At 35.0% G+C, this 19,014-nt stretch overlaps 1 protein-coding gene across 1 annotated transcript in view; it reads left to right on the forward strand.

Moving 5' to 3' along the window:
• Nucleotides 1–11,588: 11,588 nt before the first annotated feature.
• The window catches only part of LOC115212345 (nephrin-like), a 296,829-nt gene continuing 289,403 nt past the window's right edge, over nt 11,589–19,014 (forward strand). Inside the window, exon 1 of the mRNA XM_036503159.1 lies at nt 11,589–11,607. The gene's annotated coding sequence lies outside the window, so the exon portion shown is untranslated. The remainder of the gene's footprint in view (nt 11,608–19,014) is intronic.

The raw sequence follows: 19,014 nt of genomic DNA on the forward strand, positions 1-19,014 counted from the left end.
TGTGGAGTGCTCAGCCACTTACACGTTAATTTCACGAGCAGGCTGTTCCGTTGATTCGGATCAACCTGAACCCTCATCGTCGTAACCGACGGAGTGCTTCCATCCAAACTTCAGACATTGTAGTCTATAAATATAAACCTCTTTGCTATATCTTAAAATGGTAGATAAACCTTTGAAATCCTCAGTAATTATCCTCTTATCTTCCTTATACTTGATTACGTGTATCAAGTATTGATATTTTGTTTTATAATTTAATGTAAACAATAAGAGCAATTAGTTCAAAGTTAGAAATCCATTTTACTCAATAAAAATTAATCTAATTTCTGTCAGTTAAATATTTTTTTTAGTTCACAAATGCTTCTTAATGCCTAAAACCAACATTTGAAGTTCAGTGGAAAACTCATCTTGTGCTTTAAAATATTTATTTTTGTCCTTTTTTTAAAAAAAAAGGAAAATTTTAATCTGGTGTGAACATATTGTATTTTTTTTTTTACTGAGATTTTACTGAGATTTTACTCTCTTGGAGTCCCTTTGAATAATCTACAAACTCTGGTGTTTTCCTTGTTTAGAGAATGAAAATCTCTATCCCAAGGGAAATCATGAATTGGGGCTAAAGTGAAAGGGACCTCATCTGAGAGTGAAAAAAATTCTTTTGGTTGATGTTATGTCATTCATTCACTAAGAACAAAACAAATGCTAAAAATGAAATAAACTATTTGGTCTTAGAGAAATCCTTTATAATCTTCATTATAATTATCCTTCTCATCGTCATTCTCATGTTACATCCATTTTTCCGTGCTTACACCACAGCATCTTCTCACATGTTATGACCCCTTTGTCATCCCATTTGTGAGGTTTTATGCCACAAGATCAGTTTCAACTACTTTTTCTTGGCTCTCCCCTCAAATTTCTTTCCCTTGAATCCCTTTGCACTTCTCAACAAACATCCTCCAGTTGCATCAGAGGTCTACACCAGCATGGTCTTCACTTATATGCACATTTTTTCCCTTGTGGTTCATGTATACATTGTTCATGCTAACCTTATACATTTAATGGAGCAGGCTTGCCCTAGTTCTCTCCAGTATTAGCACCTCATGTTTTACTACTGTAGAACACAGAACTTCATCCCACAAACAAAATATTACTTACTCTTCACTTGGAAATCATATCCCTTGGTTGCTAGTATACTCCTTTACTTGTTTGAGTCATTTGACTGTGGCCATACTGGAGCACTGCCTTTTAGTCGAGCAAATCAGCCCCAGGACTTATTCTTTGTAAGCATAGTACTTATTCTATTGGTCTCTTTTGCCAAACCGCTAAGTTACAGGAACGTAAACACACCAGCATCAGTTGTCAAGCGATGTTGGAGGGACAAACACAGACACACAAACATATACACATACATATATATATACATATATACGACAGGCTTCTTTCAGTTTCCGTCTACCAAATCCACTCACAAGGCTTTGGTCGGCCCGAGGCTATAGTAGAAGAAACTTACCCACGGTGCCACACAGTGGGACTGAACCCGGAACGATGTGGTTGGTAAGCAAGCTACTTACCACACAGCCATTCCTACACCTATTGGTAATAATGCCATAAACTTTTCCCTCCTATTCTTACTTTGGTCACTATAATTCCGTAACATCCTCCTCTGCTACCCATTAGGACACCTTCGTTTACTTTTAGAAAACATTTCAACTGTTAGACTGAGTTTATGTTATGGTAGCCTCTCATGATACATATGAAGTCCTCCTTCTTTGTCAGTATGCCAGTGACCCTTTTAGCACTTCTTGTGCACCATACTTTACTCTATAGTGCATTCTTATGTGGCATAGTCCTCTTTTCTTTCTTTCTAACTCGATTATATTTTTTGGTTACTTACTTTTAGGACGTCATGATTCTAGTCTTTGTTTTCACATTTGGAACTAACTTTTTTTATTCTATCGAGAACAGAATTCTGCAATTATGGATACTATGCAATAGTTATTGAGTTGTAGCTTATTTATAGTCTTTTTTTCTTTTTTTTTTTTGGCTCGACCAGCAAATGACGATATCATGTATAATGTCTTATGTGAAACAATGACAAATTAATCTAAACTCTATTAGATATTTTGTAATTATCGCCTTGAATTAAAGAATAAGTATTACATTTTACTCAGCAAAAGTCACATACTGTTATGTTTACTTACTGAAATACCACTCTATGTAATGGTATGTATGTATTGTTGCATTTTTTGTGTATATAGATGTATAGAACAGCATTGTCTAATGTGTTGTTTTGTAATATAAGATGGTATGGTGTCACTTGAAGAAAATTCGGCTGCTATTTATGATACGTTGAGTTATTGATAATTTTTGTGTGTGTGTATAGTTGTTTTATATACGTGTTAGGTGATGTATATCTGCTTATCTGTGTTGGCTCCAATTTGTTTCATATGGTGGTGGAACAAATATGTATGCTAGCGGAAGTATGAGCTTTATACATTTCATCAACAAAGTGGTTGTATTTCCAATTTGTCTTTTCCTATTTTAAATTGGTAGCATGTGTTTTGATGGAAATTTGGTTATTATTCTTTGCAAGTTGAATGACCATGGAAAGTTCTTTGTCCATTGACTTAGAAGCAAACTTGCTTCTTATGTTGTTACTCATGATCAAGCAAAAGAATAACAAGAATTTCCATTTTACTGGTAAAGTTGTGAGCTAAATACATTATTTCATTAAAATTCATAAAAAATAATTTGTGTACTATTTTTAAAAGAACAAATTCAAAGACTGGCCCTGTCTAACATTTGAGGCTTCATTTTTCCCTATTTCCCTATTTCCCTCTGCTGTTTACCATATGCAGCAAACCTTCCTTAACCTGAAGCCACTATCAATTTATGCCTCAATGTGATGAAGTGTCTATTTCCTTTCTATTCCTGTTTGAAGTTACCTTGTTTCACATTATTTTCTCATTATTGTTAAACTCATTTCTGTTGCCACCATAAACTTTCATAACTACTGTCTGCATTTCAGCATGCTACCTTTTGGTTCCATCTCAATTTCAATTTATCAATGTTCTCACTTCATTGTAATTACTACCCCTCTAAACGAATACTATATCCTCACACTTTCTAGTTGCCTCAAGCAATATACAGTAGACAGCTTCTGTATCATATGCAGTAGCTTCGATTGTGCTATTGCTCATTACAATGTCATTCGAACCATTTGTCACTCTGGATTATTTCATCCTATAGCTGTCTCATGTATACAAAAGTACTGTTTATGACTTGCAATCTGGAGCTGTTACTTATGAGAAATAAGTATATTCCGGGTGCTTCTTTGCTGGTATAAATTAAGCGAAATCTGACGATGTCTATTTGGAATGTAGCATCCATTTGTATGTAGATATATTTTTTGTTAGCAATAAAGTAAATACTTTATATTCAAAACAATTTTCTCTTTAATTAGCCTTAATCATTTTCATTCCTTAATTTGTGAATAAATAATTTTATTTTGTGTATGTCTGTAGTGTGTGTGTATGTGTGTGTGTGTGTGTGTATTTTGAATTATTTTAATATTCATATCTAAAATTTAAATTAAAGAGAAAAGGGCCAGAGAATATCGGTTGAATTTTATATTGTTACACACTATAGTGTTTTTCACCACTTGGTGTCCCCACCCTCTCCAATCAATTTCACTCTTATGTGATAATTGAATAAAAACATTGGAAACTAAATGGTTTATAACAGTCACTTGTTAGATTTCTCCTTTGGGGCAATTTCAGCTAAATTTTCTTATTTTCGAAATAGTTTTAGTGATAGATGCCATTCTTCTTCTTAGAACTGTATCTTATTTCAATTAGGATTTGCATTTGTTTTTTAGCTATAAATAGTCCCCTCCTCTAGCTGATATCATACTAAAGTCTTCAAATATGATTTCCTTTCTTCAAATAAAGAAATGTAAAGACAATGTGTAGAAAAGTTTTTTTTTTTTTCAATTTAATGAAGGTATGATGAAGTTTTATTAAAGGTGTGCAAAATAGTTTAAATTCCTGGAAGAAGTCATTGCTTTAGAAATTGAACTTTTGGTTATTGTGTATCATTATGATTTCCAGAACTGCCATGAAAGTTTTTTGGATAGTTATATAAAGTAGGGAACATTATTTTAATAATTGAAATTCTGAAACCTGTTTCCTATTGAACCAACTTGGTAACAAGGCATGGGAAGTTCATCATCAGCATCATCATCATCATTTAATGTTCATTGTCCATGCTGGCATGAGTTGGATGGTTTGACTGGGCTGGTATGTAGGAAGGCTGCGCCAGGCTCCAGTCCAATTTGACATGGTTTTCTACTACAGCTGGATGCCCTTCCTAACACCAACCACTCCGAGAGTGTAGTGGGTGCGTTTTACATGCCACCAGCATGACTCCAGTATCATCCACGACTGTGATTTTGCTTGGCTTGATGTGTCATCTTCTCAAGCACTACATTATGCCCAAGGTTTTCGTCATTGCCTCTGTGCAGCCCAAACACTCAAAGGAACTCAACCACTTTACTTCCATGAGGCCCAACACTCGATTATATGTACTTCTACAGAACTCCCATTAGGGACTTATGAAGGTAGTATTGTTTTCAAAAAGTTTAGGACAGGATAATGTTGGCATCAGCTTCTGAAAAAAAACTTTATCATGGTCCATTGGCAGCATTATTGATCTTATTGATATAATGTGCTATCTTCAAATATAATAATGTTTATGGTGTAATGTGGGTCATCATCTTTGAAATGTCCTTTTTTCCATGTTTACAATGGCTGGATGCTCTTCCTGTTTCCAAGAAAGTTAATATTTCCCCATAGCCAAACCTATTTTTCATTGGAAAATTGGAAATGACATTACTTGCTTAACAGGGATGATCATTTGTAACTATCCTGTGATTTCAAGACAAGGAGAGGAAGCACATGCATCCATCACATCAAGGCAGCTGTAGAAACATTGCCAAAACAGATCTTGGAGTTCAACATTGTTCTCTAATTTGGTGGATGTCAAACTGTCCCACCCAGCATGTAAGATATATTTCAATGATGATGAGCTTCTGGGTATCCATCTACCAAATCCATTCACTGGGTTTTGGTCAGCCTGAGGTGTGTTTAGACGACAAATGCAAAAGGTGGTGTGCTGGAGAACTCAACTGAAACAAACTAGTCATGACACTAATTTCTTGGCACGTAAAAAGCACCATCCGAACGTGGCCTGTGCCAGTGGCATCTAAAAGCACCAACCAATTGTGGCCATTGCCAGCCTCGCTTGGCACCTGTGCCAGTGACACGTAAAAAGCACCCACTACACTCACGGAGTGGTTGTCGTTAGGAAGGGCGTCCAGCTGTAGAAACACTGCCAGATCAGACTAAAGCCTGGTGCAGCCTCCTGGCTTCCCAGACACCGGTCGAACCGTCCAACCCATGCTAGCATGGAAAACGGACGTTAAACGGTGACGATGATGATGATGATGAGTTTTCGTACAGTGTTCTATAATACATTTGTTGCTGTAACCTCCAGGTTACTTCTAATTGAGCCAGCTTATGACCAGAAATACCAGTGAACTATGTATTTAACTTAAAAGGCAGTGCAGTCTGTTTGAGGTAGATTTCACTTCTATTTTCTGCAAATTCAGTAACCCAGCAGAAGCCTCTCTGTGGCTCATATACGATGCTGTAATTAAGAGAATCATTGTTCATTGTGGTAAGGGTTGATAGTATTGTTTGGATAATGCACTTTGAGCTTAACTAGTCCAAATTTATGCATCGTGGAGGCACATGGCCTAGTGGTTAGAGCAGTGGACATGTGGTCGAGAGATTGTAGGTTCGAATCTCAGACTGGGTGATGTGTGTGTTTATGAGCGAAACACCTAAGCTCCATGTGGCTCCAGCAGAACATAATGGCGAACTTCTGCTGACTCTTTCGCCACAACTTTCTCTCACTCTTTCCTCCTGCATCTTGCAGCTCACCTGCGACGGACCAGCGTCCTGTCCAGGTGGGGAACCTATACACCATGGAAACTGGGAAACCGGCCCTTATGAGCCAGGCATGGCTCGAGAAGGAACAAACAACAACAAATTTATGCATCGAACTTCAGAAATTAATACATCAAAAGTATAATGATTGAGAATCTAGGAACACACAGATGTTTATTCTGTGACATAAGCTTCACAAGCCTCGTGAGATGTTGAATTGTTTTGGTTGAAGATATATTTTCTGTTGTTTATCAATGAATAGATGATTAAATGAAAGCACAAGGAGAGTATTTGAAAAGAAGAATCTGAAATGTCAGATGATATATATATACTGGATTTAAATCTGGTTGTTTTTCTCCATTATATTTAGTTATGCAGAAATTTTCTCTTTTACATTCATAGAAAATTTTGAATTTTGTAGATTAATTAGGCATAATTGTAAGAAAATTTAATTAGTGTGTCAATGAAATAAATGTAAAGATTAACACAAAATTTCTCTTCTCTTCATAATTTTAAATTAAGAATATCACTATTTTGCATAATTAACGATGTTTTGTTTTAAATTTTAAGCAGTCTTCTTTAATTATTTTACTGTCTGTTTTATTGTATACCTAATGTGATCATGATCTATATCAGCAATAATTTTTTAAAATATGTTTTGATTATAAAAAAAATGTAATTATTTAAATGAATTTGTTTACTAAGCTTCAGAAGATTTTTAACCGGTTTATATTTAAAATCAATTTTGTCAGAAGTGGATTATGAGCAGTAAAACTCTCAAAAGTACAAAGGAGTTTTATTCAATTTTTTCATTGTTACAAAATAGAGATTAAGATTTATCCACTTCAAAAGTAGCACTAAATCTGTATAAAAATCACAAGTTAATCTTCTACAGAACAATAAAGAGTGTACATTGTTTTATGCTGTGTGTATGTATGTAGATATGTTTGGCTATGATTATATGATATCAAAACTATTGCAACTGTGTGTGTAATAAAACGATACATTAAAACTTCTGTAACTGTTTGGAATATTTTATTTATTTTTTTTTTGTTATCTTGAATTATTCTTTAAGTTTACTAAATTTTTGAATTGTGAAGAAGATTTGCAATCTATATCATTTATTTTGCTCAAATTTCCTTTTTGTGTTGAATATATATTATATTGCTAACTCATTTATATTGAAATAGTATATACATTATTTACATTTGATGGATATTTGTCCTCATCTTGTTTGTTGTTAACACAATGTTTCGGCTGATACACTCTCCAGCGTTCATCAGGTGTCTTGGGGAAATTTTGAACCTGGGTTCTCATTCTTAAGGCATTTTTTAATGTTATTATTATTTAGGTCACTGCCTGGAAATCAAACTCAGAATCTTGGGGTTAGTAGTCCATGCTCTTAACCACTATGCCATATGTCCGGGCATATGGCGTAGTGGTTAAAAGCATGGGCTACTAACCCCAAGATTCTGAGTTTGATTTCCAGGCAGTGACCTAAATAATAATAATTAATGATAATAATAACATTGAAAAATACCTTAGGAATGAGAACCCAGGTTTGAAATTTTCCCAAGACACCTGATGAAGGCTGGATGGTATATCAACCGAAACGTTGTGTTAACAACAAACAAAATGAGGACAAATATCCATCAAATGTAAATAATGTACATAATTCATCATCTCTTAAATATAGAACTGAAATAGTATATTATATCTTATGGTGTTTTGTTTAAAAAATCATAATTTTGGATCAGATTTTGATTTGTCCTAAGTGGCAGGTAAAAAGCACCATCCGCTCATGGCCATTGCCAGCTTCGCCTGGCCCCTGTGCCGGTGGCACATAAAAAGCACCCTCCGATCGTGGCTGTTTGCCAGACTCGTCTGGTACCTGTGCCGGTGGCACGTAAAAAGCACCCACTACACTCATGGAGTGGTTGGCGTTAGGAAGGGCATCCAGCCGTAGAAACATTGCCAGATCAAACTGGGCCTGGTGCAGCCTTCTGGCTTCCCAGACCCCAGTTGAACCGTCCAACCCATGCTAGCATTGAAAGCGGACGCTAAACGATGATGATGATGATGATGATACAGCCCTTCTATCTAACACAGAACACTTGGGAAATGGCCATGAATTTGATCAATATGCAGCAGAAAGTGTAGGTAGAAATTGCCTATGTGTACCCAATGTAAACTATGGTTGCACATGAAATACTGTGGAATTACAGGCTGACAGGGGGTTTTGTGTGTAATAGAAGCAGCAACAGCTATTCTATTACATGACTTCAGGAGGACAGTTTACAGGACATTAGGAGGACAGGTGGGTAAAAAAAAAAAATAAGGCGGTGAGCTGGCAGAATCGTTAGCACGCTGGGTTGAAATGCTTAGTAGCATTTCATCCGCCCCTACATTCTGAGTTCAAATTACGACGCGGTCAACTTTGCTTTTCATCCTTTCGGGCTCGATTAAATAAGTATCAGTTATGCATTGGAGTCGATATAATCGACTTAATCCATTTGTCTGTCCTTGTTTGTCCTCTCTGTGTTTAGCCCCTGGTGGGTAGTAAAGAAATAGGTATTTCCTCTGCCGTTATGTTCTGAGTTCAAATTCCACCAAGGTTGACTTTGCCTTTCATTGACTCTGTAATCGACTCAGTTCTTTGTCTGTCCTTGTTTGTCCCCTTTATGTTTAGCCCCTTGTGGGCAATAAAGAAATAAGAAGCAGCAACAGCACATTTATTGTTCCCAGTGTTCTGAAGGCATAGAAGCCAGAGGAAGAATGGGATGAAAAAAAAATTAGAGAATTATTACTTCTGCTGGTAACAAAGAGATTCGTTCTCTTACTGTAGGGCAGAATGTATGACAGCTGTGTACCAAGTGCAGTATTGCAGGGTAGTGAAACAGGACTTTGCAGTGGATGTACAAAAGCTGGAAACAAATGCAGCTAGCATGATGCTGCTGTATGCGTAATGAAAGTGTGAATGAATGAGAGAGAACAAATCACTTGAGAGATAAAGGCAATCGGCTGTAGTTTGCAAAAGTGGATCCTGAAATGCTGTAGGATGTTCAAGTGCTGTCCTAAATTTAGAATGTCTGAAAGCAATAAATTATTTTTTGTACAATATCTTTAAATGCAGAAAGAAAATGAACTGAAAACCCAACTTGGAACATGACAATTGTAACCTAAGCATTCTTTCTTTGTTTTAAACTTTTCAGATGACTCGTACCATTCCTTTCAAACGATAGGATTCTCAGGACTAGCACTGCATTCACTTTAAAATAAAAAAAAAATAAATGCACCCTTTTTAAAGCCTAGCCAGGTTCATGGGCCTGCTTTCCCAGTTTCTATGGCGTATGTGTTCCCCAGCTGGACAGGACGCCAGTCCATCGCAACGTTACTCATTTTTGCCAGCTGAGTGGACTGGAGCAATGTGAAATGAAGTGTTTTGCTCAAGAACACAACGCGTCACCCGGTCCAGTAATCGAAACCACAATCTTACGATCATGGTGCTGACACCCTAACCATTAAGCCACGTGCCTCCACGCATTCACTTTAACATCATTAATTACATTGCTGTCTACAAGTGTTCATCAGCACTTGGCTATTTTATGCTCTGATGGAATTTTCTCGCCAACTAATACGTTCTTTCTGGCATCTTTTGAAATAAACCAGTATTATTACCATTTAGAAAGGAAGGTGCAGTTTTAGTCCCTTCTTCAATGATATCAGCACAAGTTTGAATAAAATTTGTTGCAGCTCTTTCACCTGCAATAACTATTTCTTTGGTCAGTTAAAGGTTATGCAAAGCCACCGTTTTCGTGAACTTTCAGATCTTTCTTTGCTTGTTAGAAATTCTGAAGATCTAAGTATTTCTGATATTCTGCATATAAACTTTATAGCCTTACCTTAAATTATAACAAAACTCACTGGAGCATTTAGCTATGTTCCTCACCAATCTATACTTTTAATGAACTCTCCAGTTTTACTATATATATGCCTTGTGGGTTTTTAAATTCTTTTTTGCATATAATTGATGCTTTCATATTTCCTATGTTACACATTTTTTCTTTCCTGGTTTTATTATAAACTGAAGACACAGTTGATTTGCTCTTGTTTAAAGCCCTGCTTATTGAAAATTGAGATTAGCTGTTTCTGAATGGTTTATAATATCCATCTTTAATTCTTTTGTATATTAATTTTATGTGGCTTACACTTCTTTAAGCTAGTACACTTCTTTGCATTAGTATTATCATTTTTACATTTTATGCTCATTTTTCTTTAGGTAATAGGTCTCATATACTTAAAGGCCTTCAAATGCTGCTTTTGTATAATAGTACTGTATAATAGCACTGTGTAATAATGTGCAATAATGTTCTTTTACAAACATAAATGACTGGAAAATCATATATGGGAATATTATATACTCCGTTAGATTTCAATCTACAGAAATAACATTCTGCACACGCTGATGATTTTCTCTTTATTAAATGAATAATTTTATTATACCCTATTTTTTTATGTATTATTTACAGCAGTGTTCCATTAAAAATTAAGTGATATTGAAGAATTTCTAGGTGCAATGAAGTTCAATAATAGATGATCAGATGTCCAAATTAGGACATTAGTTTATCTGGTTTCAAAGGTGGGAGAGTACAAAAGTCAAACAGATGCAGTGTGTGTGTGTGTGCTGTAGTCCTGTTCATAGTCACTAGAAATAGCTGTTTTCAATCTGGTATACTTTATGTAGTCATTTTCTCCTGTCACTCGTTCTTCAAAAATGATGCTCTTTTTCTTCCTTGTTTGACGCAGACCCTTTCTATTTTGGGTTCATATTACCTTAAATATGTCTCTATGGCATGACATTGTATTTGAACGATAAATAAAAGAGAAAAATCTTTTTATGTAACCTTTGTGTTTCATATGGTTAATCTTCTCTGAAAGTAACATGAAGAATTGTATTTTCCTGACTTTTTCTTTCATTTTATTACTGTATGCCATTCCTAACAAAAATCTGATTTACATTTGAGATGTTCAAAGGATATCTCTGCTGAGTTTGTGTAATATATTTCATATATCAATTTTCCGATATCCACTCGATGAGATTTCATGTTAGGAAGTGGCTTTAAAGTGTCACCGAAAGTATTGAAATAATATTTAAAATTCAAACAATAATAATATTATATTGGAAAAGTAGTAATGATAATAATTATCATCAAATGAAAGCTATTTCCAGTAGACTATCTCTTAAGTAAGTAAATCCTGTTTGTTGTAAGATACTGAATTTCTCAAGTGTTACTACAGATATGTAGTCACAAAACTGTCATCTCATTGTTAAGATAAATTTCACACTTAATGTCATAACACTTTCTCTGGTTTCATACACTTGTAACTAAAATACTGCTTGTTATTAGCAAGAAAATGTCTGTAGTTTCAGTCAACAACCAGTGAAAGTGCTCAACTAATTCTCTTAAATTTTTCTGTATCCTTCCTTATGATTTCTATTTATTTATTTATTGAATCAGCATGTATTAAATTATGGTTTTTTTTCTTTCTGTTTCAGGTAAGCCTGCAATATTTCCTCCCATCCTTGAAATACAATTGTAATGAGGTATGTTGATTGAGACAGTTTAAATGTGCTATTGTTTTCTTCACAGGTTTCCTTTATAGACTTCGAAACTTTTGCCTTTAATTTTTTTCTTTCAAAGTGAATTTTTAGCATTGTGTGCAGAATTGTTCTAACATAATGAAAAGTGAACAAATCAACTATCTTCGTGCTAACCAATTCCATTCTTTCCTTGAATAAAGATCAACACACTATTGTTTCAGTAATGAATGATATAGAATTACCATTATTAGAATCTTTTAATCTCTCACTTGTTTAGTGCAGCAGCTATAGCAACAATATTAGCTGCAATAACATCCATTGTTATTTTGCTTCCCTCCTTAAGCACATATACTTTAGTGATTAATATACATTTTAGTTCATTTTCACTAAGATTTATGTTGTATTTATGTTTCATATACTCAGGAATATTTAAACATTTTTAAAAATTTCTTTTCTCTCAAGGAGTATATATTTAGAGTGAGTCTCTCTGAATACATAAGGTAATCCAGGCAATTGAAAAATATCAACATCTTAGAAAGTAGAAGTGCTATTATAATTGAGAAATAAACAATTAGTTAAGTTTCTGCTTGTAGTTAACTTTTCATAGACGATAAATTCATATTTAGAATGTGTAATTAAGGAATTACACTCAAATTGGATAGCATTGAAATATTTAATTAATTCTGATTGATTTAAATACTTTTAAATCAATTCAATAGTTGTGCCACCCCAAATGTTATGAGCGAAGGCACTTCTAAAGGAATATAAGATAGTTTGTTACACATTTGTCTTAATACTTCTGTATGAATTTCATCTTAGAGTCAGAAATATGATGCAAACCTCTGTGAAGTTTTCTTTCACTAGAATTGGGTTATAAGTGGAAAAGTAAACAAGAAAAAATGTGGTTTATTATAATCATGGCGGTCCATCGGTTATGATGACGAGGGTTCCAGCTGATCCGATCAACGGAACAGCCTGCTCGTGAAATTAACATGCAAGTGGTTGAGCACTCCACAGGCATGTGTACCCTTAACATAGTTCTCAGGGAGATTCAGCCTGACACAAAGTGTGACAAGGCTGGTCCTTTGAAATACAGGTGCAATAGAAACAGGATGAAAAAGGAGAGAAAGTTGTGGTGAAAGAGTACAACAAGGTTCGCCACCAATCCCTGCCAGAGCCTCATGGAACTTTAGGTGTTTTCGCTCAATAAACACAACACCTGATCTGGGAATGTAAACTGCAATCTTATGACCACAGGTCTACCTGCCCTAACCACTGGGCTATTGTGCCTCCACACTATAATAACTAATTGTTATATAGTGGGCAATATTTGAAATGTTTGCTAAAAGAAAAGAAAAACAAACATGGCACTGGACTTTAGTTACATGCAAATTTTGGAGAAAAAAATCATTTCTCTAAGGGGCATGTGACTTCAGGTAGGTTTGCCATGAATATATGGGATAAAAAGAAAGAAAAAATGCAGTAGTATGAAAAGGACTCCCAACCCAAAAGGTACCAAGAAAGTCATTTTCACCTGTCATTATATAATGATGTTATCTCATAAGGCAGGTGTGCTACTGGGGGATGCTGTGGCATTAAAACATGGAGGATGAATAATGAATGCTGGGAAGACTTCCAAATCAAAGGAAGTTGGTCTGTGAGAAAAGCAAAAAGTGATAAAATGTAGCTAATTGTAAGACCATCGGTGTAAATGAAATCTAAATGACAGCTAAATGTAAATTCTAGGTGAACTGGAAGTATTTTAGAACAAATTATTGAAAAACATTGATTATAGAGCTGTTGACGATGTTTTATTAAATATAATTCAATACACACTTGAGCAGATATAGAGATGCTAATTAGAGTCATTAAGAGAGTACCACCTCGTGACAGACATGTAAAAAGTTATTCATAGCGATGAAAAATAATAGTTGTCAAAGTTTGCTAGGTATATATATGGGCATTGCCTCAGTCACAGAATTCCACATTCCTGAAAGTCTTAGCATTACATAGCATTCTGTTACACAAGACATATTTTACCATTGATTCCATGTTTTAAAATGAGATGTGTTTCTTTTGTTTTGTTTTTGCTTTTTTTTTTGTCTGTGGTGGCGGTATAATGCACCCACTTTCAATCATGAACATGAAAGTATCAATTTTTCAATACACAGAGTATATGTAAAGATGTTTGAAGAGAAATATGTTAAGGAACATAGTTCTATTGTTTGATAGTACTCTCCACAAATGAGTTGCTGCTATGTGATAGGTAGTACTCGTACTATGGAAGTCTTTGGTAAGGAAGGGGTACTATCTTCTACTTTGTAGTTCATCATCTTTTGCTGCAAAGAGGTGGGGAGAAATCTTATCCAAAATTGTTTGATGTTTACTGCACCCTATCTCTGCACAACTCAGTATAGGAAATGAGCCCATTATGTAATTGTTCTGTAATATTTAGGCTGCTTTCACATTTAGGATTGTTATCCACAAAGACTTGTAGATCTCCTTTCATAAGTGACAGGACTTTAATAATTCAGCTACAGCTTCATTTACAATTTCTTCAGGCACTGCGTCATTTTGCCATTTGTCACAGTATTTTTCTGAACTTGATGTAGATTTGTAGTGAGTCAGTATGGTTTGCTAAACATCATTCATAGATGGTTTCACTCATCCCATTACCAGGCTATGTTACCCACTGTGTTCTCATTGCTGAACTTTTGCCAGAAGTTTCTAACTAGGTATCTCTTCCTTATCAATTTCTTTTGTTGGTTGTTTCCAAGTTTTCTTAAATGTGGCCTGAACGTTTTCCAAGCTTCAATTACCACGGAGTACATTTGTGCATTGTATAAAAGTGGCACTGCTGTATTGGGTGTATTACACCTAGCCCTGTGCCTTTGTTCAGCAGGACGAATAAATACTTGTTTACCAAGCTTGGAAAAGACTCATAGTCATTCAAACTTCCTTATTCGGTAGATATGGTAGATTAAACTGGTCTTATTCTTGAAAGCTCTTGAGTTTGAAGAGCAATACACTAGTAGTAACTTGAATTTCATATCATAAAAATGCATTGGGCAAATTTAGAAGCTTTGAAACCTAATGCTGACTTTTCTTCACAAGAAATAAGTTCTAGTAGACATACACTTTCAGAAATGGCCAGTTACATCAACATTGTAGACTTGTTCTCATATATAACTATCTTCAGCAATAATTTTCTCTGGCTTTCCAGAACAATTAGTTGTAGCTTCTGTGTTGGTGTTGACAGCTTTGCTAGTCATTTTAATGTTGTGCAAATGAAAGCACCTCTTAAATCTTTCAAACAAGTGTTTAATAGCAAGGAAAGATTATGCATTAGAAGGTTACACATTCCAATTGCAATACAAACTTCTGGATTTCTCTTCAATAACTATCATAATAATAAAAATAATAATAATAATAATAATAATTGTGTACAGTGCTCAGGTGCACTACAACTCATCTAAAGTGTATATATAATCAGGTGTAGTTTCGGCGGATTTCGAAAAGCATGAGGGCCTTAAAGGATGCAGTGTCATGGCAGTCAACAACTGACGCAGGCAGTTTATTCCATGCTTCAGCAACTCTGAGCGTGAAAAAATGTTTCCGAAAGTCATGGGAGCTGTGTTGTTTTCTGACTTTGTAGGCATGTCCACGTGTGTTAGACACATGGAGATCAAAAAGGTGTTCAGTGTTGTTGTTGGTGAGGTGGTTGATAACTTTGTGGGTGTTTACCAAGTCCGTTGCCAGCTTCAGTGAATCCATGCCCAGGGAAACAAGGCGCTCAGAATATGGTAGGTGTCTGATGGAGGGTATGCGTTTGGTTGCACGTCTCTGGACAGATTCCAGGAGGTCAATGTTCTGAGCAAGATAAGGATTCCTATGTTTATTCATACGGTAAACCAAGAGACTCTGAGTTCCGTATCAACAAAAATCAGTTGTATTATTACATCAGTCATAAAAGTAACAAAATAGAAGGAGGAGTAAAGTGAGAGGAAGTACTTTAATTACACTAATAAGATCCAAGTCAGTTTAATTAGTGCATTCCCAAACAAGATAGTGCTGAGGAGGAGACAGGTCAATGCTGATGAGTTTGTTGAATTCAGTGGAGACCGAGGCCAGTTGAATTGTTGATCTATGAATGTGGGAGCTGGAAAAGGGGCTTAAAATCACACTTATTAAGATCTTGATTTATAGAAGTATTTACAATCATCTAAGTTTCTATAAGAGCAGATTTACAGGTCTTATCCCAGATTAAGTGGTCATATTTTACAATTTCCATGAGGGCAGAATATTGTAACCAGAGTTTCCTTACAATATATTTTATGATTTCATATTTTCTAATCCCAGGGAAATGTCTGTGTTGGAAAATATAAGTTAGCACTGCATGTTACTTCGTAGTGTAAAAGTGAGTATGGATGAGAAAGGGAGAGAGAGAGAGAGAGGTTGCAACTTCATTAAAAGAGATCGTGTGATTAGTATTTGTGAATGGAAGTTTGGTGATCAAGATATCAGGATGAATGATTCACAGAAGGAAGTCTGATTTTTAAAGGAAAGAAGAGAAAAACAAAATGCATTCATGATATCACACGAGCTTGAAGGTTAAGCAGTATAAATATAAAATTCAACAAAGCGAAATCTTTAATTGTTTAGATTTAAAAATAAATGTTATAGATAGACACTCTGGGTTACCTCAGGCAAATTTATTCCGTCATTAGCTTACAAGATTAAGAAGCAGAACCGAAAGCATAAAAGAAATGAATATGGATGGAAATGACAGAAGGCTTGTGTGTGTTTGCGAGAAAAGGAGGCGAACTGTTGGTCTACTGTCTGAATGCAGCAGAATACTTGATTGGAAAGATTTGTGTTGAAGGCATAGCGATCCCTTGGTATTAACAGTGTCTTTAGAAAAGCCAAACATATTGGGAACAAATTGTGTGGTTAAACAAAGAAAGGAATAAAATAAATAGTAGATAAGAAACAAAAGAAATTGTGATAAAGATTCTTTTATTCTTTTATTTGTTTCAGTCAATTGACTGCAGCCATGCTGGAGCACTGCCTTTAATCAAATAAATCAACCCCAGAACTTATTCTTTGTAGCACTTATTTTATTGCTAAGTTACGGGTACATAAATACACCAGCATCGGTTGTCAAGTGATGGGGGGGGGGCAAAAACACACACACACACATATATATATACATATATATATACACACACACACACCACACACACACACACACACAATGGGCTCCTTTCAGTTTCTGTCTACCAAATCCACTCACAAGGCTTTGGTCGGCCCGAGGCTATAGTAAAAGACACTTGCCCAAGGTGCTACACTGTGGGACTGAACCTGGAACCATGTGGCTGGTAAGCAAGCTACTTACCACACAGCTGCCAACATAATATGGCAGTCCTGGTTTAGGACAAAAGTTACTGTAATTTAGCCCCAGGAGACATCGTCTCCAGCTGACTATACAACACAATCTGTGTCCTTATATTTTTTTCAAACAGGGGAACCTAGCACCCCAACTCAGCTCAAAACAATATCTGTGTATCGCAATTTCCAGAGTACTGTTGCTGAATATCTTTCATTGTGAGATTTACAAATACTAATTTTCTAAAAGAAATTGTGTTAGAATAAAGTCGTTGCTTATGTATACAAATACAGAATTCTGAACTGTTTGAAAGCTAAACAATTATTATAAAAGTACTGTTTGTAATAAAATAAATAAAGCAGGATTTCTCTTCCTATAATGGTCAGTAAACTGTTAGTAGCATGGCATTTTGACCTATGGTTGTTTAGTATGATATATAAATAATGCACTATACTGCACATTATCATAGAGTGCCTACAAAATCCATGGGTGTAGCCTATTCTTTCCAACAAAAGAATGGAAATAAAAAAAAGTACACGAAAGACTGAGTACAACCCATTTCTGTCAATTAAGAAGTGTGGTAACTTCTTGGTTCATACCTCACAAGCAAAACAGATACCCCAGAGACCACTATAAAACAAAGGATGACAGCATGCCTACAGGGAGATATAACCATCCTCTTAGATAACTAGTTCTTTACATAGAAGGATTTTAAAATAGTAATAAGGTTCAAAAGATATAAATGTCAAAATTTTGGCAGATTCAGAAGCAATTGGCACACTTTGCTTTTATAATAATAAATTGGTACAAGATTACTGACCTATATATGTTTAGATGTTTGGAAAACATCTGGCACTCTCAAGGTTTCAGAAATATAAGTCTTCATTTCTGATACATCCTTTATAGAACATTGACCATATGCTTCTCCAGCTCCACTTTTATGCACACACACATGAACATGTGTGTATTTACTTGTTTTCTGCATTTATAATCAGAAACATGCTCATCATAATTTCTCTTGTATATATTTTTTGGGATGGTTGTTTGGCAAGTGGTTGATGCAGGCAGAGAATAATAATAATAATAATAATAATAATATAATAATAATAATAATAATAACTAGCAGTATCGCCCGGCGTTGCTCAGGTTTGTAAGGGAAATAACTATAAAGCATTTTTAGAGAGTTATAGCCAAAAAAATGGGAAAAAATGATGGTAAATTTTTTTGGAGAGTTAAAAAAGGTGGAGTTGCGTCCCCTAGACAGTTTGTGGTTTGTGTTTCTGATTCTCGACCCCATGTCGAATTTATCGATTTTTTTCAGAACTTGGGGAACTTTTAAAAATTTTCTCTGCGTTAGTTTTGAATTATGACATTGGGCTATGTGTGTGTCAAGTTTCATCAGAATCGGTTGAAAGCCGTGGTCAGGGTGAGGGTACAAGCAAACAGACACACAGAAACACGCACAGACAAACTGCCGTTTATATAGAGAGAGATAATAATAATAGTAATAATAATAATAATAATAATAATAATAATAATACCGGCAGATGACAACGTGTCTCTAAAAGAAATGGAGAAACTTTCAAAATACAAAGACCTGGAAATAGAGGTAACTCAAATGTGGAATCTAAAAACAGAAACAATTCCTATCATAGTAGGTGCATTAGGTATGATAAACAAAAAATATTCATACAAATACATAACAAAAACACCAGGACTTACAAACACATATACATACAGAAAATTGCGCTACTGGGCACTGCAAACATCCTACGCAAAACTCTTTCAATACAGTAACCATCACAACAAATCGCAACACATACCCAAGGCACACAGAGCTGCGCTCGGTAGTGAAGTGAAAGCACGCTATAAAAATAAAACTACTGAATAATAATAATAATAATGATAATAATAATAATAATAATAACAATAATAATAATAATAATGATGATGATCATTCATCTTGATACTCATATACCACCTATATTTGTAATAATAGCAATAATAATGCATAATAACATTAG

This window comes from Octopus sinensis, linkage group LG5, assembly GCF_006345805.1.
Source record: "Octopus sinensis linkage group LG5, ASM634580v1, whole genome shotgun sequence".
In the NCBI taxonomy this organism is placed as follows: Eukaryota; Metazoa; Mollusca; class Cephalopoda; order Octopoda; family Octopodidae; genus Octopus; species Octopus sinensis.